General features: G+C 37.8%; 1 long non-coding RNA gene across 1 annotated transcript; it reads left to right on the forward strand.

Annotated features, from left to right (window-relative positions):
- Positions 1-674: 674 nt before the first annotated feature.
- On the forward strand, positions 675-22,303 carry LOC116552151. Its single transcript, XR_004269242.1, has 3 exons — positions 675-744; positions 22,056-22,063; positions 22,290-22,303. It is a non-coding gene; the product is annotated as an uncharacterized LOC116552151 (long non-coding RNA).
- Positions 22,304-23,163: the final 860 nt, after the last annotated feature.

Genomic DNA, 23,163 nt, shown 5'->3' on the forward strand with positions numbered 1-23,163 from the left:
TTGACCCAGCAATCCCATTACTGGGTATATACCCAAAGAACTATAAATCATTCTACTATAAAGACACATGCACACATATGTTCATTGCAGCCCTGTGTACAACAGCAAAGGAACCAACCCAAATGTCCATCAATGATAGACTGGACAAAGAAAATGTGGTACATATACACCATGGAATACTATGCAACCATAAAAAATTATGAGTTCCTGTCCTTTTAGGAACTTGGATGAATGTGGAAATCATCATTCTCAGCAAACTGACACAGAACAGAAAAGCAAACACTGCATGTTCTCACTCATAGGTGGGTGTTGAACAATGAGAACATGTGGACTCAGGGAGAGGAGCATCACACATTGGAGGTAATTGTGGGGGAGGGTAGAGGAGGGACAGCAGGGGATGGGAAGTGTGGGAAGGGATAACATGGTGAGAAATGCCGGATATAATATGCACCTATGCAACAACCCTGCATGACCTGCACGTGTACCCCAGAACCTAAAGTAAAATAAAATGAAAATTAAAAAAAAAAAAAGTAGTACCTGTGGAGTACTATGCAACCATGAAAAACAGTGAGATCCTGTCGTTTGCAGCAACATGGATGGAACAAGAGGTCACTACATTAAGTGAAATAAGCCAGGCACAGAAAGACAGACATCATATGTTCTCACTTATTTGTGGGATCTAAAAATAAAAAAATTGAACTCTTGGAGACAGAGAATAAAAGGATGATTACGAGAGGCTGGGAAGTGTAGTGGGGGGTGGTGGGGAAAGGTGAGGATGGTTCATGGGTACAAAACCAAATTTTTAGAATGAATAAGACCTTGCGTTTGATAGCACAACAGAGTGGCTGTAGTCAAAATAACTGTACATTTATTACTTACTAGTCAAAATAACTGTACATTTATTATTAGTAACTGTACATTTAAAAATAACTAAAAGAGTATAATTGACTTATTTGCAACACAAAGAATAAATGCCTGAGGAGATGTCTATCCTATCTATCCTGATATGATTATTAGGTATTGCATACCTGCATCAAAATATCTTATGTACCACCTGCATATATAGACCTACTATGTAGCTACAAAAATTTACAGTTTATAAAATGGGAAGAGTGGAATAATCTCCCCTCAGGGAGAGGTGCGTCTATTGCTGAAGGTTCTACTACAACTTCTTCTTCACCTGCTTTGCTTTGGACAGCAGACCAAATACTTCTGATTTCTAAGAGCTTCCCTGACTTTCCTAGAGTCAGTCCCCCAACTTGTCGCACTCTCAAATCAATTCCTATTGACTTGTGAATGATATTTACGATGATGAGATGATGCTCGTTTATATTTTCATTGTATTGTTCAACCTTATTAAAGTAGAACATGTATATATATACACACACACATATATATATAATAAAATTTACTAATTTTAAGCATACAATTCAATGAGTTTGACGACTATAAACAGACATGCAACAACAAAAACAATCAAGATATAGAACATTGCTACCACCTTAAAAATGTCCCCCATGTCCCTTTGCAGTCAATCTCTTCCCCTAACTCCCTGGTTCCCAGAAACCACAAGCTGGCTTTCTATCATTACAGTTGTACCTGATCTAGGCTTTTATATAAGCAGAATCATACAGTAGACAGTTGTAGTTGATAGAATGGTGCCCCACAAAAGAAATGTTGATGCTTTAATTCCTAGGACCTGCGAATGTGACCTCATTTTTTAAAAGGGTCTGTATGGATGTGAGTAAGCCACAGATCACAAGATGAGATTTTCCTAGGTTATATGGGTGGGCCCGAAAGCCGATGACATGTGTTCTCATACGTGTCAGAAGCTGCAGCAATTATTCTTCCTTCTCCTTTTCCTGTTCTTGCTAGTTTTCTCACTTGCATGCATTAATACTCAACTAAAGGTTTGAGGGTAGCACTCTGCACATATCCAGAATAGCTCCCTCTGCGTTTCTCTCTCTCTTTCTCTCAGTCTCTTCCTATCCTTGAAGCTCTCCACTCTGGTACTGTACCTGAAAATTCTAGCCATCTTCATATCCCCAAATTCACAACTTGTTCTCCTCAATGTAAGGAGGCTTCTGAACTCTGTTTGGGTCCAGCCCTATGACTTGGAAACTCTAGCGAGCAGGCTGGGACAATTGCAGAGCTCACCTCCTCGGGGTCACTGCCATGCACTTTCTCTTATCAAATAGAACCATCGCTTCACACATTCTCTACTGACCTCTGCCCTCACAATTGATTTGTCATTATCCAAAAGCATTGCTAAAAAAGACCACCTGTATTTGCTACCAAACAGCTATAGAAATGCCCTTAAGAATCTTTAATGTGCTATCAGCAGAACTAGACAAACTTCATAGGTTAAGCTGACTAAATTTTAATGTCCCCAAATTTCTACAAATAGGAAGTGGAAGGCAGCTCATGTAATCTCTGCTGCCAAGCAAAAATGCAATCATGAGTAGTCATGTTCTATTCTGCAGTCCAATGTAACAGAAACTGAGATCAAAAATGACTAAATGTATAGGTGCCAATGCTAGGACAGCTTAACTTTGCCTTTCTTTCTCAGTTTCCTTATATATAAAATGGGGATAATAAAAGTATTCTCATCATAGACGTCCCATAAGGCTTAAATAAGTCAGAGCATTAAGGTGTACTCATTTTGAATCTTAGTGAGAAATCAGCAAGAGTCCATTGTCATCATTATTTTGTGATGTTATGACAGCATGTCCCCAGAATGCTTTATCTTTAACAACAGAGAAAGAATGTCTCTCCTTGAAAGTCAAAGCAGCTTGTTGTAGTGTTTACTTCCATTTACTTTTGCTGAGGCATGGCTCTGTAGGATTTGGCACAAGAATCAAATTAATTTTTTGTTCCACTAGACTATTTCAAACCCTCTTTATGCCCAGGCACCTGTGAATATGTACACCATAGAAATGTGAAGCTCTTTTTTTTTCCTTTGAGACAGAGTCTCACTCTGTTATCCAGGCTAGAGTCAGTGACACGATCTTGGCTCACTGCAACCTTTGCCTCCCGGGTTCAAGTGATTCTCCTTCCTCAGTCTCCTGAGTAGCTGGGACTACAGGTGCAAACCACCATGCCCGGATAGTTTTTTTGTGTTTTTAGTAGAGACAGGGTTTCACCATATTGGCCAGGCTGGTCTCAAACTCCTGACCTGGTGATTTGCCTGCCTTGGCCTCCCACAGTGCTGGGATTACAGGCGTAAGCCACTACGCCTGGCCCATTTGAAGCTCTATTAATTAAACACTGGAAAATCTGTAGATATCTTGAAAGAAATTCAGAAAATGATATGAAACTCACAGTGAGAAACAATAACCAAACAGGCTGTTTGTAGGATGACTAAATATCACTGTTAGTGACACTGATTTTGTAAGGTACATTTAAACCTCTTTCTACCACCTGCTGTACCTTTAAACTACATAGCTGGACAATTTTCTTACCCAGCTGAAAAATCAGGCAAAGGCCATGAACTAAGACATTCCCTGTTGCCTTCCATACAAGTTGAATGCTAGATGTATTGGCTATGCAATTATGTACACATGAAACTGCTATTGTATGCCACCTTCAAATTGCTTTCGCTTTTTTACTGGGTCCCATTTCAAATCATTTTCCCTGAATAGCAACTTGGGGTTGTTCTTTGAATCACACATGGCAGCTGCTGCCAGCAACCTTTTCAAACTCTGCATTGCCAGAAAATATTTTTACAAGACAGGTGGAATATGCTGAGTAGAAATATTGTGCTGTCAATTAATAATCCTAATGCCATTAACTTAAAATGCCTTGAGCAGCTGCTAACCAGTTCTTGCTATTAAAGTGAATAAATAGAGTAGTTATCTGTTAGAACAAAGCAGCCACCCTCTCCCCCAAAGCCCTTTACCAACATCTGTAGTGAAAAGCCTATGGATTGTAATTGTTTCTAAATTTCTAATGTAAACTGACTTTATATTTTGGCAACAAGTCAGAGAAGAAGATGAAAATATAGCTATGTCTCATTAAAAACTAACTTGGGAAGACTCAATTGTGCTGTAACAATTTCCTTCTAAATTATTACAGCTCAAAGAAAATTTTTTACTCAGTAAAGAATAGTGGAAAATGTCAGGAGAAGCCTGAGGAACACAAAACATGTCCATGCTAATTCCAGCACAAATTGCTACCAAGTTTTCTTGCTACAAAATGGGCATAGCCTTCTTCTTCTTTTTTTTTTTTTTTTTTTTTGAGACAGAGTTTTGCTCTTGTTCCCCAGGCTGGAGTGCAATGGCACGAGGCTCACTGCAACCTCTGCCTCCTGGGTTCAAGCAATTCTCCTGGCTCGGCCTCCTGAATAGCTGAGATTACTGATGCCCGCCACCATGCTTGGCAAATTTTTTATATTTTTAGTAGAGATGGAGTTTCACCACGTTGGCCAGGTTGGTAGCGAACTCTTGACCTCAGGTGATCCACCTACCTCAGCCTCCCAAAGTGCTGGCATTACAGGCATGAGCTACCTACCACGCCTGACCTGCGCATAGCCTTTTAAAGGTTATGTGTAATGTGAGTAACAGGCTCTGGAAAATGTTTTATTACTGCTAATATAACTAGGATATGAATCTTACAATTGAACTCTCTTATCTGACAGGAATGTTGACGATTTAATGTTTTTTAGTTTGGTATGAGATAGAATCACTGTAAATGAAAAATGAATAAAAACACTTTTTCCATAAATTAATCAGATACCATTCAAAGGCAGAACTCACTTTTCAAAATGGAAAATACCACGGACAGTTTATTGCCTTTATTCATCATTGAAATAAGGTTATTCAATTTGTTGTATGTTAGGAGAAGAAAACTGACCCCTATTTCTTTCAAAAGCCATTACACATTGCTTTCATGTGATCCATACTTACTTATCCAGCACTCTTTTTTCTAAAAACAACTGGGTTATGGTTTGTGTGTCTATGCAAAATAATGCACTCAACATGTGTGGGAGAGTGACAGTGAGTAATCATAACAAATATTTATTAAATGATCACTCTTTGCTAAGCTTTATGGTTATTATCTGTTGATCTTTACAGTATTCATTCAAGGTGAGTACTGTTTTCCAAGTTTTTTTTTTTTTTCAGATGAGAAAAGAGTAAAGGACTTGACTAAAATACTTAATTCTTTCCCTCATAAGTATACCTTCTTAACACAGAAATTCATAGGGTGTTTTTATCTAATTCTGTCCCCACTGGCCACCATAATCTCTTTTGAATAATGGGTTATGGAACACTCAGTCTTTGTATTTAAACGAGGTCTTAACAGATTTGTGAGAATCCCTCAACAGCGCTCTGTATCGAGATCCATACTTTTAAACAACAATTCATAAAAACATAAAGGAGTTTTATATTAATTTACTCTTCTTTCCCCTAAATATCTGGTAATGCCCCATATCCTCTCTGTCTAACAGCAAAGCCTGTTCTCTGGCTGTCCTCAACTCTCTTGTCACTTCTTGTCTCCATGTCATCTTGTAGGGATATCTGCTTCTTCCCTCAGAGACCTTAACATCACTCACAGTTCATCAACTTCATACATTCAGAGGGCTTATCATTAATATCTGTAAAGGATTTTATTTTCCCCTAATCCATTCTAGAAAAGCTAGCCACTACGCTTACTAGTTAATGGGCATGTTCATATGATACTGCAGCTCTCTGTCTCTCTCTAGCCTAAATGTTTACTACCCGTACCCTCATTGGTGGCATGCTCTCTTCGGTTTCTCCACTCTTCTGTGTAAACTCCTCTTATAAGAAGCCTCCCTTCCTGGTTGGACACTCTACAAAGAACATCACTCAGCACAAATACTGCCCTTGCAGAACATTATTACAGGGTCACAGCAATGCTCAAGATTATTACTATTAAATCACTTTGTGCCCAGGTACCAGGTGGCAAAGCTCTCTCCTTGATTCCACGTTATACTCCTACAATTGGCCGAATTACAAATTAAGAAGCTGGGACTTTTGGTCCCTATAGCACTAATAATCTAGGCCTGCGCTTAGATGCCCTGAGCTCTGAGTTATATTTCATTGTATATTATCCCCACATAAAATCTGAATGGTCTTGGATATGCTTGAGAATGGGGATCTGGGCAATACAGGGAATTCCTTCAACAGCTCCAAAGGAGTGTGATGTTGCATTGCAGAGAACTGAAAGTAAAACATTGAATCCTATTGTGTGTTTAAAACAAACTCATTTTTTAAAAGTAGAGAATATTTTCTAATTGTTCAGGAATTCAAGAAGTTGTTAAAAGAACACTGGGAAACCTATAGAAGAGGAAAATTTTGGATGTGTCAGTTATGCTAAGTACTTGTCTCTCTTTGAAGTTCAAGATCTTTCCTGGGGAAAATGCTTTTGTGTGATACTCTTGGGCTTTTAGCCATAGTTAGATTAAACAATACAAATGTTTTGTTTATATACAGTACCTTTCACCTGGGCTTTTTGCAAGGATTTGGACACACATATTTTAACCTTGACTGCATTTTATTGAGGTAGACATATTCTGCTTCACTTCTTATACAGGAATTGAACACACAGTGTAATTTAACTGGCAATGTTTACTGTCATGCAAGCAGAATCCTAGTTTCCTGACCATTTTCTGGCATAATCATTTTTCCCTGTTTTTTTACATTTCTTTTTGCTTTTAGTTATTCCCTTTGAATGTATCTTTCTGAATACTTATTTTACCAACCTGAATTACATAGTCTTGGTTTAGTGCTCACCTTATTTTAAAGCTGTTTTCCCCAAAATGAATTTCCAAACTCCAATTTAGACAAAAGTACCAAGGGAATCATCGTATACTTTGCAATTTGCCTGGAAACTTGAATGAATGCAGCAACAAAAGATGGCTGCCTTTTGTACTGGTTTATATTTTTAGCAGCGGTGCTAATGAGTTCTTTTCTTTCTTTCAACAGTTTTGTGTGTTCTCAAAGAGCGCATAAGTTTTTCAAGAAATAAAGGCAGGCAATTTTATTTATTATTCTCTATGAACTCGGTTTTATAGTTGGCAAGTGCAGTACCCTTCCCACATCTTCCTAAACACAGAGACTTGCTGTCATACACATATATGTGTGCCATTAGCTTTTTGCTAGAACAAATTGATGTTGAATTTAAAATTAAAAGTCTGGCACTTTGCATTAAAAGTTAGCAGACCATAGAAAGGAATTCTATAGAAAAAAGAATGGGTAATTCTACATGAACTCGGAGGCAACGATGATCTTACCTTTTCTTTCCAGGGTGAAACCTGTTATCTGTATGTGACTACTGTTACCATGCACAGGGAAAGTGGCAGTTTTTAATGCAACTTGAATCCAAAGAGTTTGAGTCTGTTTGTTTGGTTTTTTGTTTGTTTGTTTGTTTGTTTGTTTGAAGATGGAGTCTTGCTCTTATTGTCCAGGCTGGAGTGCAGTGGCATGATCTCTGTTCACTGCAACCTCCACCTCCCGGGTTCAAGCAATTCTCCTGCCTCAGCCTCCTGAGTAGCTGGGATTACAGATGCCCACCACCACACCTGGCTAATATTTGTACTTTTAGTTGAGACGGGATTTTGCCATGTTGGTCAGGCTGGTCTCAAACTCCTGACCTCAAGTTATCCGCCCACCTCAGTCTCCCAAAGTATCGGGATTACAGGCATGAGCCACCGCACCTTGCCTAGTCTTTTTAAAACTGTCTATATTTCTGTGACACTCAGGAACAAACTCAGTGAGGAACTTGGTCAACATGCTTTTGTGTGACTTGAGCCCAATCACTAATGGGGCCAGGACCCTGTGTTCACCTTGGCATCTAGAAGGTTCTCCAAAGCAGCCCTCCTTACAAATATACTATGAAAGGTCCTAGGGCACAGATCATGGTGGTGGGAGTCATAATCTGAAATCTCTACAGACTACATTTACATCTTCATATTTACATTTACATATGGATGAAGCCCCATAAAAAGAACATTGACGATTACTCATATACATGGTTATTGACCACTGATGAGCAGAATGCAGTTATCCAGCTACATCCTCATCTTACTGTTACATGTTTCCTAAGTGGCCTTGCTCACTCTCATTTCTTTAATAATCACCTTTATGTTGATGACCCTGTATTCTCATTTTCAATGATTTCTTAATTTCAGAATGATATAGCCAACTGTCTCTAGTCATTTTGACTCTAATGTCTCACTAAGCTAAACTCACAATCTCTCCTACACTTCCTTCTCCTCCTGGGGTTTTGCATCTCAGGCATCATGATATCATCCCAGTTACCAAAACCAGAAATTCTATAGGCATCCTTGACTCCTGCCTCTCTTCTCTCTTTCCATAACCCCAAAATACACATACACATAAACTCACTCTTCAAAGACACCTATTGATTCTACCTTTGGAACTCAACAACTAGGCTCCATCCCCATTGCCACCACAGCAGATCAGGGTCATATGATCTCTAACTCTGATAACTGTAACAGCCTTATAATAAATTCACTTCCTGGTCTCCATTCTTACCCTCCTCCTGTTGACTCTCCAAATGTGTCTTTCAGCTATATCTAAGTGTTTACAATTCCTCAAAAGCTGTATTCTCTGTTTGAATCGTGGGCTTTCACATTTGCCATGCCCTCCAGGTTAAAGACTCCCTTCTGCCCTTTCTGGCAGGCAACTGCTACTGATCCCTCATACCTCAGCTTGATCTGATTTAACCTCCAAATCTATGTAAGGTTTCTCTTCTTTATCGCCCCTGAGCACTCAGTACTTTTCTTGCAGCAGGACAGAAAGACACATCAAGGGAATTCCCGGATGGTTTGTTTATACCCCAGGAGACTCCAACCACCAGCCAGACTAGAACCCAGCTTGTTTTGTTCACCAGTAATTCCCTGGAATGTAGCACAGGTTTGGGACACAGTTGAGGTTCAGCAAATATTTATGAACTTGGAAAAGTAAAGTAGAAAAAAAGCAAGGAAGGAAGATAAACTAGGGAAAGGAGAAAGATTAGGCATAAACCAATCTACTTTATAAATATGTAATGGAATATGTAAATGTGAATCAATGTATAAGTAAATAAATTCCTGAAATCAGTGTCTTTTTCCTGTGATCTTTGTTATAAGGCTATAGAGAAAAGAATAAAGAGTTTGAAGTTCTAATTGTTGGTTTCTGATCAATCAAGTTTTAACCTGTAGATTTCTGAAAGTGTGGGTAATATTTTTGACACATTAAGAGGAGATTAATGCTTAATAAAATAATAAATTGGATCCTTCTGTAGAGTATATATCTCTATTTTTTAAATCCAAATTTCATAAATGACATCTGCTTTAAATGAGGTATATCAGAATAACCATCTAACCACTAAAGTGGTTAGCTCATTTAAGAGTTGTCTAAGCCGGGCGCGGTGGCTCATGCCTGTAATCCCAGCACTTTGGGAGGCCGAGGCGGGTGGATCACGAGGTCAAGAGATCGAGACCATCCTGGTCAACATGGTGAAACCCCGTCTCTACTAAAAATACAAAAAATCAGCTGGGCATGGTGGCGCGTGCCTGTAATCCCAGCTACTCAGGAGGCTGAGGCAGGAGAATTGCCTGAACCCAGGAGGCGGAGGTTGCGGTGAGCCGAGATCGCGCCATTGCACTCCAGCCTGGGTAACAAGAGCGAAACTCCGTCTCAAAAAAAAAAAAAAAAAAAAAAGTTGTCTAGAACACACATCTATCACCTTAATAGAAAAAAAAGTATCACGTCAGGAAGAGAGTGGTGTCCATATGTAAGCCTGGTTTTTTTAAATGATTGGATTTTGACAAAAGTATGATCTTTCTGACTTTCTATTTTGAATGCATTTCAATTACCACAGCCAATATGCCTTTGAGAGTCAATTAAGATTCTTTCAAATATCAACCCATAGATGTTTTAAGGACCAAAGTATCTTAGGCAAATAGTAGAAGTGCTATCTTCTGTGTGCTTTTAACTTTCAACTGCATTAAGCTTAGCAGACCAAAACTAATTTGGATGAAATATTGTTCTATTTATTTTTTAAAGTCAATGTGCAATTTCAGGGAAACACACATCAATTTTCCCATTGCATTTTCTTCAATCCAGGTTATTCCTGATCTCTTTGATTACATGAACCACTTGTTATTAAGATAAATAGAGAACAGAGACTAAAAGCAATAAAGCTCATGAACATGTTTCTAAAATATTATATATATGTACACACACATACATTTTAGGATTTTTTTCTATTTCCATAAAAGATGTTATTGGAATTTTAATAAGGGTTGCATTAAATCTGTAGATTGCTTTGGGGACTTTGGACATTTTAACAATATGACCTCTCCCAATCCATGAACACAGTATTTTTCCATCTATCTTGTCTCCTTCAATTTCTTTTATCAATGTTTTATAGTTTCAATGTAAAGATCTTTCACCTCTTTGGTTAAATTTATTTCTAAGTATTTTTTTTAGCTCTTGTAAATGGGATTTTTAAAAATTTCTATTTCAGATAGTTCATTGGATATAATTGTATAGAAATGATACTGATTTTTATACTGGTTTTGTATTCTATAACATTTTGAATTTGTTTATTAGTCCTAACAGTTTTTTAGTGAAATCTTTAGGGTTTTCTATGTACGAGACCAAGTCATCTGCAGACAGGGCAATTTACTTCTTCCTTTCCAATTTTGATGCCTTGTTTCATTCTGTTAACTAATTTCCGTGGCTAGGACTTCTAGTACTATGTTGATAGAATTGGTAAAAGTAAGCATCCTTATATTGTTCTAGATATTAGAGAAAAAGCTTTCAACTTTTCTCCACTCAGTATGATATTAGTTGTAGATTTGTCATATATGGCCTTTAATGTGTTGAGGTAAATTCCTTCTATATCTAATTTATTGAGAGTTTTTATTAGTAAGGGACGTTGACTTTTTTCAAATATTTTTTTTACCTGTTGAAATGCTTATATGGTTATTGTTCTTTATTCTGTTAATGTGATGTATTACATTAATTGATTTATGTACGTTGAACCATCTTTGCATCACTGAGATGAATTCCACTTGATAACAGTAAATGATCTTTTTAATTTGCTGTTTAATTTGGTTTGCTGGTATTTTGTTGAGAATTTTTACATCTATATTTATCAGGGATATTTATTTGTAGTTTTCTGTTTTCATTGTATCTTTGTGTGTTTTGTGTGTCAGGGTAATGCTGGCCTTGTAGAATGAGTTTGGAAGTATTCTCTCCTCTTCAAGTTTTTGAAACAGTTTAAGTAGAATTGGCATTAGTTCTTTAAAGGTTTGGTAGACTTCTGCAGTGAAGGAAAGATCCTAAATAACCGAAGCAATCTTTAGCAAAAAGAACAAAGCTGGAGGCATCACACTACCTGACTTCAAGATAAAGTACAAAGCTACAGTAAGCAACACAGCATGGTACTGATATAAAAATAGACAAATCATGGTACTGATATAAAAATAGACACACAGACCAATGGAACAGAATAAAGAACACAGAAATAAATCCCAGTACTTACAACCAACCAATTTTTGACAAAGGGACTAAGAACTCACAATGAATAAAGGACAGTCTCTTCAATAAATAGCTCTGGGAAAACTGGATATTCCCATGCAGAAGAATGAAGTAGACCTATATCTCACACCATATACAAAAATCAACTCAAAATGGATTAAAGCTGAAATGTAAGACCTGAAACAATAAAACTACTAGAGGAAAACACACGGAAAATGCTTCATAACATTGGTTTGAGGAAGAATTTTTTAGATAAGGCTCCTGCAACACAGGCAACAAAAACAAAAATAGACAAATAGGATTACCTCAAATTAAAAAGCTTCCACCCAGCAAAGGAGCAAGACAACAGAGTGGAAAGACAACTTACAGAATGAGATAAAATATTTGTAAATGATGTATCTGTATCCTGAATTAATAACCCAGGATACTAACCTGGTTTAATATCTAAATTATATAACAAACCCAAACAGTGCAATAGCAAAAAATCAAATAATCTGATTTTAAATGGGCAAAAGACCTGCATAGACATTTTTCAAGAAAGGACATAGAAAATGGAAAACAGGGATATGCAAAAATTCTCAACATCATTAATCATTAGGGAAAGGCAAATTAAAACAACAATGAGATATCACCTCACCTTAAATAAAATAGCTATTATCGTTGGGTGCAGTGGCTCATGCCTATAATCCCAGCACTTTGGGAGGCTGAGGCAGGCGGATCATGAGGTCAGGAGTTCGAGACCAGCCTGGCCAAGATGGTGAAACCCCATCTCTACTAAAAATACAAAAATTAGCCGGGCATGATGGTGCATACCTGTAATCCCAGCTACTGGGGAGGCTGAGGCAGAAGAATCACTTAAACCCAGGGGGGCGGAGGTTGCAATGAGCCAAGATCGCACCACTGCACTCCAACCTGGGTGATAGAGCGAGACTCCATCTCAAAGAAAATAAACAAAATAGCTATTATCAAAAAGACGAAAACTCACAAATGCTGGCATGGATGTAAAGACAGGGGAACTCTTATACATTGTTGATGGGAATATAAATTGGTACAGCCATTATAGAAAACAGTATGGAGGTTCCTCAGAAGTTTAAAACATTCATATGATCCAGCAATCTCATTACTGGGTATATATTTAAATAAAATAAAATCAGTACGTTGAAGAGACATCTGCACTCCCACATTGCAACACTGTTCACAATAGCAAAGATATGAAATCAACCTAAGTGTCTATAGAGGATGAATGGGTAAAGAAAATGTGGTAGATATACACAATGGAATGCATTTCATCCATCAAATAGAATAAAATCTTGTCATTTATGGCAATGTGGATGAATCTAGAGGGCATTATGTTAAGTGTAACAAGCCAGGCACAGAAAGAAATACCACAGGATTCTACTCACATGTGGAATCTGAAAACATTGATCTCACAGAAGTAGAGATTAGAATAGTGGTTAACAAGGGCTAGGGACGGGGAATAAAGAAAGCTTGGTCAACCAGTACAAAGTGACAGTGAGATAGGAGGAGTAAGTTCTTGTGTTCTGTTTCGAAGTAGGCTGGGGACTATGGTTAACAATATTGTATTGTATATTTCAAAATAGCTAGAACAGAGAATTTTAAATATTCTCACCATAAAGAAATGACAAATGTATGAGGTGATAGATATGCTAAATACACTGACTTGATTTTTTATTCAATGTATACATGTATCAAAACATCACACTATACCCCATAAATATGTACAATTATTATGTCAATTAAAAACAAAATAAAAATACAGACACACACACATATCCTACTCTTAAGAAAGGCAGAGATTCTTGGGTTTTAAATGTAGGACAAAATCAGCACTTAAAGTATTATTTCTCTAGTGCAAAGATGTAATAAAGTACATAATAATGCTGTAATCAAAAATAGTGATTCCATTCTGGCTTGAGAGTTGGATACAGATGTAATTAGCATTTCCCATTGCTGATGCCAACAAATCTCTTGTCAGAAAAGTGAGAGGCTAAGAACCATGAGGTATGCTGAATCTTTCATGGCTCCTATTTGGATATAAAGAGATTTACAGAAGCACAGTGTGCCAGCTACCGGACAAGACCAAGCACATTGAACTGTTGTCATCAATCCTTGGACCATCAAAAACAAAACTACAAGATTTGTACCACAAAGCAATCACCGTCTCTAAACAGATATTTTTCTATTTCCAGATGGTGTGAGAATTGAATATTGTTCTAGTAATAGGTCTTATGGAAGGATTCAGTGAAACTGGCTCTTCTGAGCAGGACAGAGTGTGATGGAGAGCTTGGGAAAGAGCTTCAAGAACCTCTACCTACAGGAGTACTTGAGGATATTGCTTAAGTTTTCTTCATATCCCAGACGTTTACCAAAGTTTTAATTAGTTAAATTGCTAACAGTTGTTTAAAAAACAAGGATGTGTATTTGTCTTCATTGTAGACAATCCCATGTCTCCCACCACTAAGCCCCTGTTGGTTATCATGATAAAAATTTATATTAATATTTGTCTCATTTCACAGAGATTTGTTAAAATTTACAAGTACTTTTGTTGCCTTCTCATGTCTACTTATGACCTTTGTTAACTTAGTTTTGGGCACTTTGGTAAATATTACCTGTAGCTACTTTAGCTATTTTATAGTTAATTAATATTTTTAATAATTCTGGCTGCTATTGAGAAGCAAATATAACCAATATTATTTTTTATAAAAATGATAGCCCTTGCTTTTATTCTTAATATCCATGGCCTTGGGCATGCTTTTTGCATTCAACTCTTTATAATTTTATGTCTGCCCTCAGCACGAAGTTTGCTTCAAAAAAAAAAATAAATAAAACCTTCTTTGATTCTTTACACTCTTTCTGTTTCCTAAGATTCCAAGATACTTTATCTGTCCTATTTTTGATATTTTATACGGTAAAGAGTTAGAACTATGTCTTTAATCTTTGTATTGCCAGCACCTAGCGCAGAAAATGGTTTATAGTAGGAATTAAACAGATGTTTGTAAGTAAATGCTTGACAGAAGGTATTATATTACATTACGTTGTATTAGTTACATATTTTTTCTACCTTCCCTGATGCATTTTCATGTCCACCACAGCTTATGGAAAACCATAAGTTCCATAAGTGAATGATCAGTGACAAAATGAGTAGCAAAGTGGGCATGCAAACAAGTTTGCCCAAGTTCAAGGACCTTGTCTCTACATCTCTCCAATTCTTTTCTTCCATCACACCTCCCAATATCTTTGGAGGATATGTTCCAAGACCACCCCAGTGAATGTGCAAAACCGCAGATAGTACTGACCCCACATATACTATGCTTTCTCAATCAGACCAGTAAGTGATGAAGAGGCAGGTAGCATCTACTTGGCAGAGACCCAGGGCAAAGGGAAGATTCATGTCCCAGGCAGGATGGAGTTGGGACAGCACAAGATTTCATCACACTACTCAGAATGATGTGCAATTTATAATTTATTTAATTAAATTGTTTATTACTGAATTTTTCAATTTAATATTTTTAGACCATTTTTGGCCTTGGGTAAAAGGGGGATTCCCGTACTTTTTACACTTTATTATTTCTTGACTCTTAATGGGGATAAAAAACATGAGTAAATAATTTGATGGGAGAGTAGTCACATAGCCTTAACTAAGTCTGGTACCACTGTACTCTGAAAGGGAAAGGAGAAAACTAAAGACTTATTTATTAACTTAAGCCTCTGATGCCCTTTATTGAGTGATCTGAGCAAGAAACCTGGTAAACTGTCCCAGTGACTTTTTGGCAAATGAAAGCAAAGGATTGTTCTTTCCCTTGATGTGGCATCCCATACCATTCCATCCAAAGGGAAGCAGGCACTTCAGATCATGAACCTGAGAAAGTTGATCATGCAAATTGAGTCATTCTTCTCATATTCAACTTAAATAATCTAGAAGACAGGGAGAAAAGCACTCAGGGCACATAATATTGCTCCAAGAATTAAATTTTACCCAAGCCCAGCTGCTGAAACTGCCTGCTGTAACCTGACACTAGATTTATCTAATAACTGCTGAACCAACCTGCTGCAACTCTAAGACTAGTTTTACCCACTGCTTTCATCCACCAATCAGAGGTTGCCAGCTTTCCAAAACCTAACTAGTGCCAAAGAACTGTCTTTCAAAACAATGTGTAACGTTTCTCCTTTTTATAAAAACTCCAACCTTCTCTTTGTTCTTCAGACATATTGAAGGACATCCAGTTCATGTGTATGCCCTGAGTTACAATTCTTGCTTTCCAAATAAAACGTTTTAAAGTTAGAGATTTGTCTCTTTATTTTATTTGACTTAAACAAATATTTGCTCATTAGGTTCTCAAACTGCCTGGGTCAGCTTGGGAAATCCTCAAGGCTCAGTAAACAGTAATAGTAAAGATAATAAACTTGCCTATCTTGTTCGGCATTTTCTCTATCCCTATTAGCTGATATATGCACTAACATTTATTGAATGAAGAAATGATCATGATACCAACAATAAGAATTATCTCCACTTATTGAGAATTTACCAAGTTCATGAGACCACACTAAGCACCTTTTGAGTATTCTCTTAATCACTGAACATTCTGAAGAGGAAATGAATCTCTTGAGTTCATTTTAATTTCATCATAGCCCTTCTAAAAAGCAATAGGTGATTTATGGTAAAGTTAAGTGAATTAAAATTTGATATTGGAAATCTTCTTCATTGAAAAATTTCTTGTCATAATCAGGAAAACCAAAAACTACAAAAGGTTTTTTTTTAAGTTTGTTAAAATTTATAAATTCAAAAGATTGTAGGGAAGCAACTTTAAAGATCATCTTGTCCAATTTCCCAATTTTACAAAGGAGAAAATATAAGAAATTGATTGATTTAGACTCAATGTCACACTATTAACCAGGGACAGAGACAGGAGTAAATCCTCCAAGATATATTAGTCCCAGTGGCCCTATGTTGTAATATTCTCTTACTATTCCTCTCAAGATTATTAGGGTAATAATTATCTAATAATTTTTAGAGCTAGAGAATTTACAGAAGCCCAGCTCACTACATCACCCATGTCTCTGGGGCAAATGTAATGCCTTCCATAAATAATGAGGTATTGCTTAGTGAGGATTCTCAAGAAGGTGACTGTGACCCAGATCAGTGGGAGGGTCAGAGTGAAGTAATAGCAACACTATCCTCAAATTTTCTACAAGCTTTTATCTGTTCCACTGCTAATTAAAACATTTTTTAAAAAAACTACAAATCTCATAAGAGGTTAACCTGCCAGTAACTTTCCTTTTATGCATCAGGTGGGTCTCCCCCAGAAAAGGTTTGAGAACCTCTGTTTTGTGTCCTCAGGGAATATTACCTCTCTGGCCAAATCTCTCTGCAAGGAGGTGGAAGCCATGGCTAGAGTCTGAGGTCAGAAGTCAGAGCTCTGTAGCTCTGCAGAGGTAGCAAGAGGCCCAGCTCCTGTTTCTCCAACTGTGGTTGGAGGAGTGACCCAGGATGTCCTGAAACCCAGGGCTACAGGTTATATAACACCTGCAAGTGTGCTCATCAGATTTCCAAAGCTTAGGTATCTGGTCATAGGGACCTTTCTTTAGGTAGCCCAGATAGGTCACAACTGGAGCTTGGCAGTCTGTTTTTGGAGAAAGAGAAAACCAATAAGGATTACGACATACTCTTATAAATGCAGTAGAATTGGTTACTTTTTATGAGGTCTTCATCAAGCCACATTCTTTTTTTCTTTTTTAAGTTTAAACAACAGAAATTGATTTTCCACACTTCAGGAAGCTGAAAGCCTGAGATCAAGGTCCAACAAGATTGGTTTCTGATGAGGGTCTTCTTCTAGGCCTGCAGATCACCACCTTCTCACTGGGTCCTCACATGACACAGGGGTGGGGAGCAGGGAGCTCTCTTGTGTCTTTTCTTATAAAGGCACTAATCCCATCTTCAGGGCTACATTTCACGACCACATCTAACTCTAAGCACTTCTGCCAAATCTCCATATCCAAATATCATCACACCAGGGATTAGGGCTCCAAATACAAATTTGGGGAGATATAACATTTAGTACACAATGTTTACCAAACTGAGATTCTAGAAAGAAGTAAAATCAGAACCAAAACCAAGTAATGGCAAGCAGGGAAATGAAAGCAGAGGTAACTGGATAGGGAGGGGTATTTAAGGAGATAGGGAGGGATGGTGGGGCGTAGGGAGCTGGGGGGAGATATCACAGGGAGAGACGCCAGATGTAGGTGATCGGGAGGAAGGGAGCAAATCACACTGCCACGTGTGTACCTATGCAACAACCTTGCATGTTCTTCACATGTACCCCAAAACCTAAAATGTAATAAAATAAATAAATGGGGAAAAAAAAGAACACTTCTAAGAGGAGAACCAATGAATTAGGGCAGCTGGGTCTGTTAAGACCATTATCAGAGGAGAATAAAATATACTTCTGGGTCCTGAAAGGCCTTTATGCCTGTGCTCCAAGATCTCCTTCCATTCTAACTACTTGATTTGCAGGAGGTAAATTGCAGAACTGTTTCTATACCTTTTGCTGCATATTCTCAGTGCTTATTTATATTTTTAATGTGAATCTGCTATTGATCCCATATTGTTTCAGAAGCATCCTTATGTATTTTTGAAGCTGTCTCTGTTTAGTGTCCCTAATTAGCATTAAGCCTTTTGAGGGCTAGAGCTGTGCTTATTTTTTATGCACATATCTAAAGAACTGCATTAGCAACCTACTGCACCATGATATGTTGAGTTAGATTTTTTTCAACTATTTATGAAAATTCTTGCCTTCTCTCATATCCTTTCTCATAGAAGACCTCACATTTTTTCCCACTTCATCCTCAAAAAATTAATCTCTTTTCTTCTATACATTTTATTATAGTTTTCAACTATTTATCAAAATTTAGCTCTTCTCATATCTTTTCTCATAGAAGACCTCACATTTTTTCCCACTTCATCCTCTAAAATATAATCCTTCTTGTCTCCTATACATGTAATTGCAGTTTTTGACAGTTTCTTTGTAAAATTTATATATATATATATATATGTTTGTTTACACACACACACACACACACACACACACACACACACACTGTATTTAAAGTGTTTATAGCACTTAAGCTTTTTTTTCTTTTTCAACTTTTATTTTAGATTCAGGGGGTACGTGTACCTGGGTATATTGCACGATCAAGCCACATTCTGAAAGAAGTTTCTAATGCTTCCCTCTACCTGAAGAGATCATATTGTATCCTGCCCATTTAATAAGAATTTATTTAAAGAACTTAGCAGCCTACTGCACCAAGATAAAATAGGTTTAATTTTCTCAAATGCTTCAAAATAACTACCATTTTTAAGGAGAAAAAAATCAAAATGGCCACTTCTTGGCAGAGAGAATTAGCCTTACCTGCTGATTTTTGTCATCTTCATTTGCTTTTCTATTCAAAGAATGTTTATCAAATACCCAGCATTTGCCTGGCACTGAGCTGTGCACAGTTAACAAGACCCCTCAAGAGACTTCCAAAAGAATAGTTCAAAGTAGACCCTGTGAACACTAGACAGGAACATGCAAACTTTAAAACAAGTTGCCTTTAAATCCCCACCCCTCAGCACGTTGTCTGGGTCCTGCAGGTAGAGGCCCACTGAATGGCTAGAAAGTGAAAGTACAGGAAGAAATACTGCCTGTCACTGCATTGCAGAAGACTTACAGAAAACTTAATAGGATGACTGAATGAATTTTGTTCTGCACCTAGAAGATGATAAGGGAGAGAGCATTTGAATTGGGAGGAACAGTGAGGACAAGGACCTGATGTCCACACCTGAGAAAGATCCAGGTGTGTTTTGGGTTGGCGAGTGGACAGACCTGGTGAAGCGGGACACCTGACAGATGTGTTCACTAGAATAAGAAGAGTTGTTTCTCCTTGTTTTTTTCCACTTAAATTCACTTACGTGTTCTGATCAGGGAACTGAATCAATTTAAACCTTGTTTAGGAAGCTGAATTTGGAAGGAACACATAAGATGGTGTAATGATTTTTCAATATGTCAAAAAAATATTTAAAAATTTTTTGGAAGGAAGCTTCAAAAAGTGGAGTCTAATTTTCCTCCCTTGAACATGCCACCTAATTAAGTGACTCACTTCTAATAAATAAGATATGGCAGGAAAAATGACATGTGCCTTCTGAGGCTAGGCTGTCAAAACAGTGGCTTCTATCTGCTGTTTCTCTTGGACCTCTCACTTTGGTGAGAGCCAGGCCCTATATAGGATAGGCACTCAAGCTGTCCAGTAGACAGGCCTATGTAGGGAGTAAAATGAGACATCTCACCAACAACCAGCCACAACTGACCAGCTCATGTGAATGAGACACCTTGGAAGCACATCCTCTGGCCTGGTGAGCCTTCAGATGATTGCATCACTCAAGATATCATGACTCAACATTATGAGAGAGATCCTAAGCCAGAACTCCTTAGTTAATCAATCCCCAAATTTCCTAGACACAGAAATTGCAAGAATCATAAATTTTGGAATGATTTCTTACATAGTTTTCAATAACTAATGTAGATGGTAAGGTTAGCTAAAAAGTGGTTGTAAACCCAACATATGGACTTGAGTATGAGAATGGCAAGGAATAAATAAACATAAAATATTACATGGAGTAAGACTCAGTGGCTTATTGAACAAAGAAGTTGAGGGAAAAAAATAAACCCAGATGGCTCTAAGAAAGTATGAGAACAGAATAGTGGTGCCCATGATAGAAATATCAGTAAGCAGTGGGCAGGAAAAAATGGCTTTAGAAAAAATTATCTTTCAGTATTGTAATTGTAGAGAACTACACTATAAAATAAGCTATAGTGAGAATATCAGAATGCTGAAATTAGAAGATTGCTTAAAGATTGGCTAACTCCATTACCTGATTCTACAGAGAAAACCAAGGCAATCACATAGAAACCTGCATTTAGAAGGGGCCTGTGCTTGGTTTAATGCTCTGTTCTTGCTCTCTTGAAATTCTTAATAGTTTTTGAACAAGGGTCACTGTATTTTTATTCTTCACTGGACCCACAAATGAAGTAGCTAGTCTTGTGTACGCTCCAGCCTTTCCATGTTGATTCGAACTTACTTGATGAGTATGAGATTATCTGTTCCTCATATTAATAGAATCCTAAGGTTGGGGAGGGGGTGAGAGAGGAGACTGGTTTTGTTCTTACCACATTGCATTGCTTCTCACTACACTGAGTGTCTTCCAATTAGCAGCCATTTTCTAGGTGATGAAGTATCATGGTGGCAACTGGTCTGAGACCCAGATCTTCAAGTTGTTCATAAGTGACATACTGAATTCTCAAAGATGATTTCTGTTGCAAGGAAATGAAGGCTGTCCTATTGTGGAGATGCTGTCATGCTGGTGAACGTTGAATCTGCTAACAATAATATTACATAATATTATGTGGTATGTCCTAAAGGAACTCATGTCACACAAGTTTCCTGAGACTGATATAAACTTGGGCAAAATATTGAAGAGATGTCACATGCTTCTCCTTAGTGAGTTCTGGTTCATACAGCTAAGCTGCACATAGTTTTTCCAGAATTACTATCATTGAGAATAAAAGAACTATGTTTTTTTTTTTTGGCCAGGTGCAGTGGCTCATGCCTGTAATCCCAGCACTTTGGGAGGCCAAGGCAGGTGGATCGTCTAAGGTCAGGAGTTTGAGACCAGCCTGACCAATATGGTGAAACCCTATTTCTACTAAAAATACAAAAATTAGCTGAGCGTGGTGGTGGTACCTGTAGTCCCAGCTACCCAGGAGGCTGAGACAGGAGAATCACTTGAACCCAGGAGGTGGAGGGTCCAGTGGCCCAGATAGTGACATTGCACTCCAACCTGGGCAACAGAGTGAGACACTATCTTCCCCTCCAAAAAAAGAACTATCTTTTTATGCAAAAAAAAGTTTTTTGGCATATATTTATGCCAACAAAGATGGTTCTTTTATGGAGGCAAATATTATGAGAAGTAGAATATGGGTACTTAGTGTCCTCCAATGTTAATCTGGTGAGAATAATTCCACTGCATTGAAATGAATCTCTTAATTTCAGCATCTACCTACTTCACTCTTGTATCAATAGTCAATGCCCCTTAGGTTAGAGGTGTTTGAAGCTCTATAACTTTATAAAATATTTATGACCATATTTTATTTATAGAATAATGGGATTTAATTATCTAATACTTGTAGTTTCATTTGTTGAGGAGTAGAAAGAAAAGCAGGTACATCTGATGATGAAAACTAGTACCCAGAAACCACCTTTGTTTTAAGGGAAACCACAATGATTGTTTATCAACCCCAAAATTAAATATTCAGAAGCAAAAAATGGTGAATGAAAATGGGGCATGGCCGGGCATGGTGGCTCACACCTATAATCCCAGAACTTTGAGAGGCCAAGGTAGGAGGATTGCTTAAGCCCAGGAGTTCAAGACCAGCTGGAAAACATAGCAAAACTGCATCTCTACAAAAAAGTTTAAAAATTAGCCAGGCATAGTGGTGCACACCTGTAGTCTCAGTTACTTGGGAGACTGAGGCAGGAGAATTGCTGAAGCCCAGGAGATTGAGGCAGCAGTGAGCCATAATCAGGCCACTGTACTTCAAGCCAGGTGACAAAGCAAGACTCTGTCTCAAAAAATAAAAGAAAGAAAGAAAAGAAAATGGTGCACATGCACAGAGGTGTTTCTATGTTTGAGTAATTAGTTCTTACAATTAAGTAATTTAGGTGAGAGTAGGGGTTTTCTTTTGGCTACTTGGTATTGTGTGTTACTTCCTACTCTATTAGCAAAAAAAGAAATCCCACCTTGCTCTATTTTGCTCAAAAAGCATGCTCTATTACAGTTTCATAAGTGCTAGAGCAGGGCGTCCTAACCTTGGTCTGTGGTTAGAAGGAGTTGATAAAAATCCCCTGAAATTATATGCAAAATGTGGTGTGGTTGTGAGTGTGTGGACAAAAATACCAGAGTACTTCTCTGCTTGGAATGCTGGCCCCCTCCTCTCTGCTCCTCTCATTCCTACCTGGTTGGGAAGGCCAAACTCAAATTCCACCTCCTTCTAGAAGCTTACTCACAGCCACTGCTCTCCTCAAATCCTCCTTGTTCTTGGGAAGCTCTCCTACCTTTAGCCTCCTGGGGATTTCATCATCTACATCATTTGTCTGTCCTTTGGTACATTTTGGTCCATTTCCCTAGTATATTGGGAGGCTCTGGAGGGGAAGTGAAATTGGTATATCCTCTTTACACCATATAATACACTATATGAGATGCTGAGAAGACTTTAGTGAGTACTTAGTGAGGTTGTGGCTATTTAGAATGTCTCAGTCTTAGAGAATCTCCCTGGAAACACTCCAAGGGATCTGAAAAACACCCCCATATATCTCCACCATTCACCTTGCTCCCACCAGGCTGACCTCATTAGGTCCCACTTCATGTTCATTCATGTCTCATCGAATGTTTCACATTCATTAATCCCACTGACATTCATTTTGCATTGATCTCATCTGTGTTGACCAAGACTGTTTGGGATCTTAGTTTGGGGAACATAATAATGTGTGATAAAAATTTTCTGGAGTTTAAAATGGCACTTCTCTGATATCCTTG

The sequence above is a fragment of the Sapajus apella genome, unplaced genomic scaffold, assembly GCF_009761245.1.
Source record: "Sapajus apella isolate SASKATOON/1434 unplaced genomic scaffold, GSC_monkey_1.0 scaffold11, whole genome shotgun sequence".
In the NCBI taxonomy this organism is placed as follows: Eukaryota; Metazoa; Chordata; class Mammalia; order Primates; family Cebidae; genus Sapajus; species Sapajus apella.